The sequence below is a fragment of the Haliaeetus leucocephalus genome, unplaced genomic scaffold, assembly GCF_000737465.1.
Source record: "Haliaeetus leucocephalus isolate CR32 unplaced genomic scaffold, Haliaeetus_leucocephalus-4.0 Scaffold495, whole genome shotgun sequence".
Lineage (NCBI taxonomy): Eukaryota > Metazoa > Chordata > Aves > Accipitriformes > Accipitridae > Haliaeetus > Haliaeetus leucocephalus.
This window is the reverse complement of record NW_010972931.1, coordinates 5,135,309-5,140,713: the sequence shown is the minus strand read 5'-3', so window position 1 is coordinate 5,140,713 and position 5,405 is coordinate 5,135,309.

Sequence of the window (5,405 nt, the reverse complement as noted above, 5' to 3'; positions counted from 1 at the left end):
CAAGTGATATTCTTTCTCTGTGTCTTTGCCTCCTCCTTCCCCTCCTCCCGATGGCAGCCGCGCAACCAGTTGGTTGCACCCAGAATTTTGCTCCCCCAGGCGATGCGCTCACTGTGCCTAAAGCCAAGGCTGTCCTGCTCGCCAGGCGGGAGAGGAAGGCTTTGTCCCAGCCGGAGATCTGCCACGGTCGTACCCAGGCACGACCGAAGAGCGACGAGGCTGCGTTTGTGCAAACCTGAATACGTTCTTCATTTTAGACAAGAAGGGCTGCTGTAGCATCTTAGCCTTCCTTGAAGGAGAGAGCGGGATTTGAAGGCAGCGGGGTTGTTGCTTGCGTATCACCGTGGCTGGCGACAGCTTTTAGGTGAACCTGTGGCTGGGGGCTTCGGTCAGCGCGGTGACGGACTTCGGCCAGGTAGGGACCAGAAAGACTCCAGCGCGGTCCTGTCCCATTTACGGGTTGTGTCTTGCAGGTCCAACAGCTGTAGAAACTTTTTTTAATCACTAGTTTAAGAAGATATATCTCTGGATACATCCAGGGAGTAGATCTGTTGAGGAAGCAGGTGCCAGTTTTCCATAGTTACTTTTAAGAGCCAAATTGTGCTTTAGTGCTGATTTTTAGTTTTAAGGCAATATTGAGAATTTAAAAACCCTTCTTTTAAATTTTTTTTTATTTATTTTTTATTTGATCCAGCTGGAGCTTGTACTTCCTCTTTAACTTTTTCTTTTATTATTTAAAATCCTTAATTATCCGAGACAAAATTGGTAAGGAAATCTGCAGAATCTAGGGATTCCACAGAGCTCTCTCTATAAACACTCAGGCTATTCACTGTTGCCAAATAGACGTGCCAACTCTGAAACACCCACCCACTCCCTCCTTCTGCCGCAGCAAACTAATAAGCGCATTGATTACATTCATTTAAAGAAAAACACTGCTCTTTTAATCTTTACATTCCGCATGCTTTAGATTTCTGATTACGAGAGATATCCTGTTTATCACACATCATGTGGTGAAAAAGCTACTTGACACACCTCAACGCATTAGATATTTTAAAAGAATATTTTATAGGGTACCAGCAAGTGGTAGTAGGAGATAATTATCATTTCCTGCAAGCTGTTGTTGTACTATTCGCAAGATGAACGAGAGGTCTCTTAAACGTGATTTTTGTAAAGGTCCCTTAAATGCCTTCAATCCCCCCAAACAAAAATGTTCACATGCAGTTTCTCTCTTCCTTCCCTCTCCTTTCCCCCCCCTCTCCCCTCCAAAATCTGGAAGAACTTTGTTATAATTATATGAGATGACCACATGATGCCTATTTCACTGCTCTATAGAAATTAGTCATTAAGAATGACAATTATATAGTTACATATAGGTTTATATGTATACATATATATATAAGAAAGGAAATACAAAATCATACGCATGTATGGTACCTGACTGATAAAATGTATAATGCATCTTTAAGCCAAACTTGAAACCCACTGCTTTAAAGAGTAGAACAACTTTTTTGACTTGAAGACTGGCAGGAGCGTCCCCAGTCCCGAGCGTCCCGTCTCCCACTCACGCTCAGTGGGAGCAGTGTTCCTGCTCCATCAGCAGTCCCGTCACTCCGTGACTGAGACCACGCTGAGAGAAGAAGAGCCACAGGAGCTAAAATTCACCGGTAACGAATACACAGCCTGTATACTTCTGAAGAGAAAGGCTGGTCTTGGTCTCCTCGCCCAGCTCTCCCAGCTCCTTTGCAGCGTGCCATTCCACCACTGCAATGGTGATGCAATTAGAGCATCAACATTTAAAGCATCGGTTGGTAATAATTGCCATAATCTAATGCCAGCCTGCGGTTTTTAACAGGAATTTCAGAAAAGGAGCCAGGAAGGGCTGGACAGAGAGTCCCCGTGGAAATTCAGCTCAGTGCCCAAACTGGTTCTCCGGAGCACTAGTGCAGTCCACATGGCAAGTGTGGTGGGACAGGGAACCAGTACGGAGCTGTGGGTTATTTAAGGGGAGATAAAGGGAGGCCCTTCTGCGAGTATTATGTACGAAAATGAATTAATAACAGAAACGATGCGCTGCAAGATGGTGAGAAAAGTTACTATGCAGCTGCCAGTGGCCTTAAAAACTTGATTTTGAAGCCTCTAAAGGAGACTGGGAGGGAGGGTGCTCATTCCCCTTGCTTGAACCTAACATACTTCGGAAGAGTGTCAATGGTAGGACGCCAGCTGCATTTGCTAACCCGCAACGTCCCCGAGCGGCGTTGGTGAGAGTGCTCTGCCGTGACAGCGCCGTGTTTCGTTTCCCAATCTCAGTATTTCACACCCCTGAAGCTCCCGACCAGACCTTAACTTTTAGCCTGGCAGTGCACCCTGAGAGCTCGCCAAGGGATTAAATCGTTGGTAACGATGCAGAGGGACGTCGTCTGTAGATTCCCTGGCATCAGTCTCTGCAGCACATCTACGCGTAAGAACTTCAATATTTGGGATTCTGAACTTGATGCCGTGCGCTACGGTAATAGAGCATGGAGACTTGTGCAGCTGTAAAACCAGTCTCTGTAACCCAAATAACCTGTGGGCACGAGGTGGTGGGAATTCTTAAAACCCACTCTGCTCATTCCTCGCCCGGAGTGCGACCTGTAGGATTAAAATTTGTTTGAGGTCAGAAGTCCTGTTTCCACACCATGCAACTGCTACGGCTGAAGTCGGATTGATCTTTCCACAGCTTCTCATCGATCAGGTTAGCGCCTGCTCTTGTTTCTCAGTACAAGCATATATCCTCAGTTATGGATTCATTTTGCTAGTTACCTTTAACACAACTATTTTTATTGGCCAAAACCATGAATACTTCTAAAAAATGTACCCTTTTCCCCCCTTGCTCCGTTGGACTATACATTACTAATGTAGATTGAATCTTTCAGTTAAACCCAGCTAAAGATAGATATTAGAATAAAACTGTTTGGGTTATTTTTTTATTCCATACATGTGCAATCTCCATAGCTATTCTAGTAGACTTTTAAAGGAGGCATTTACTAAGAATTCTTCCTAATATTTTGACTGCTAACCAGGTTTTTTCCCCTTAGAATAGCTTTTCTAATGGAACGATTCAGAAAAAGCACTATCATCATATCATAATATACTGTGACAAGAACTGTTCAGCTTTATGTTTTGGCATTTAATGTATTCTCAGCTCTTCACTGTGGCTGGCAAGGGTGACTTTAAGCAGCTGATATTGTAGAGAAGTAGTTGAAAAAAATTTTTGTAGTAAGAGATACAGGACAAATTGTAGCAAATCGTCTCTTGCTGGTTTTCAATTGTTTTTAACATGCGTGTGTTTCTGTCTGGCATCTTCCAGCAGAAGTAAAAGACACCCGCTGAAGTCTCCTATGATTCACATCTGCAAAGTTTCTGTAGACTTTCCAAGATTTAGTAGAGATTGTCTCTGTCCTTGGAAAGAAGGGAGTGACTAGCTCACACAGAAACTCAAAATATACAGAAATCATGACCCACAGTAGAGGGATTCTGGTTGTAAAACTCAGTTTGCTTCCAGAAACTTAATTAGGTTGTTGTCCAAATATGAACTACTTTGTTACGGGCTTAGATATATGTCACAAATAAGGAACTTGTAAAGCTAAAGGATCCCTTGAATTCTCAAGTGCTGATGAGAAGCCCTCTATAGGGCTCAGCAGAAATTGTAAAAGCATTTCTCTGAGTCTAAAGGACTTGGAAATAATTGAAAATATAAATTTATGCTGTAGAAGCTTGTTCCTCTTGCCACATATTTTTGTTGCTGTTCCTGTTGAGACTTTCTGCTGTAGTGATCCTTACAGGGAGGATTCCCAGAAGGCCTGAAACCTTTCAGATCTTATTGCTTATACGTTTTCTTTTCTTGACAGAACAATATGAAATGGCTGACCTTGCCCAGAGCAATATCATTAAAGCTAAACAAGACGACACTTGTACTGTGTCTTGGTCAGGAGCTGTCTAAAGCACTTTCTGAGTTCTTGTGGAACAAGAACAATTTCAGGCAATTGAAATACATGGGATGCTAGCCAAAGAATGTTTCTTATTTTAACATGACTTTATGAGTATATTAATACACATGTTTAAAGCAAAGAAATGGAGTGTTTTACAGCTCAGAAGCTCATCTTGAAATTTTTATTTATCACACAGTAGATGAAATTCAGACTTAGATATTTTGAAGAACCTTTGTTTGAGGATCTACGAACGTGCTCTGGGCTAACATCCATGCTTGTCAGGTGAGCAGCGGAGTCTGTCAGGATGTTTTATCCCTCATATCAAATGTTGGAGAATAGACGGAGCCCCACTGACATTAGCTACCAACCAGCACCTGCACTTCAGTCAAGGTGAATGGGGAGCCGGTAAGGGTTAGCAAAGGCCAGGGGAGACGGGGAGCACACAGCAATTTTCTGGATTGAACCCAAGAAGACAAAAATGAATTTTTGACAGACAATAAATCTAGTCTTCTTTTTTTTCCTTTACTTGGGAAGGAACTCTGCACACTTTACATATAGGTCCCATTCATGCAGCCTTTGTGTCCACATGCTTAATTGGGCAAATATTTTAAAGTCATCGTTCTCTTCACCTTCTTCTCCCCAGCGCCCCTGAGTCAATGCTTCAGGGGCTTAGACACGCACTGCTGCTGTTACGACGCTTGTGCCGTCCAGCGACCTAATGAATTGTAACTGTCAGTTTAAGGAGTGAGATGCTGCAACACGTTCATGAAAACATGCAGACAGCATGAGCAATACCCTACTTCGGGCAGAGTTTTCCTGGGCTGCCCACTAGCTCAGTGGAGCTCTTTTACCTCCATTCTCCTCTGTGCTTGCACAGGATGGATAGCGCTGAGGATTCATAGTACTGTTTAGGTTGGAAAAGACATTTAAGATCATCGAGTCCAACTGCAAACCTAACACCGCCAAGTCCACCACTAAACCATGTCCTTAAGCACCACATCCACACGTCTTTTAAATACCTCCAGCGATGGTGACTCCACCATTTCCCCAGGCAGCCCGTTCCAATGCTTGACAACCCTTGCAGTGCAGAAATAACCTTATAAACAGGATAATTCTCCTTTCTGGGTCACCTTTTCCCATGGTGTACTGGCCGTTGTGTATTTTCTCCCCCATACACCAGAGCCTTTCCAGGCTGGAGTGCCATTCACAGCACACTTCCCATCCTGGAGGTTGTAGTCAACACAGATGGCTCTTTGTCGCTAAGTATACGTGAGTGCTAAATTGAATGTGCACTCTTGTCTAATATTTAACAAAGCACATTGAGTTAATGACTAATGTTTCATTATTGCAGGAAGCTTTTAGTACCAAAAGGTTAAGTGGTTCATTTGAATATTGCCCGAGCATCTTTGCCCTGTCAGGGTTTTGGTTTTTTTTTTT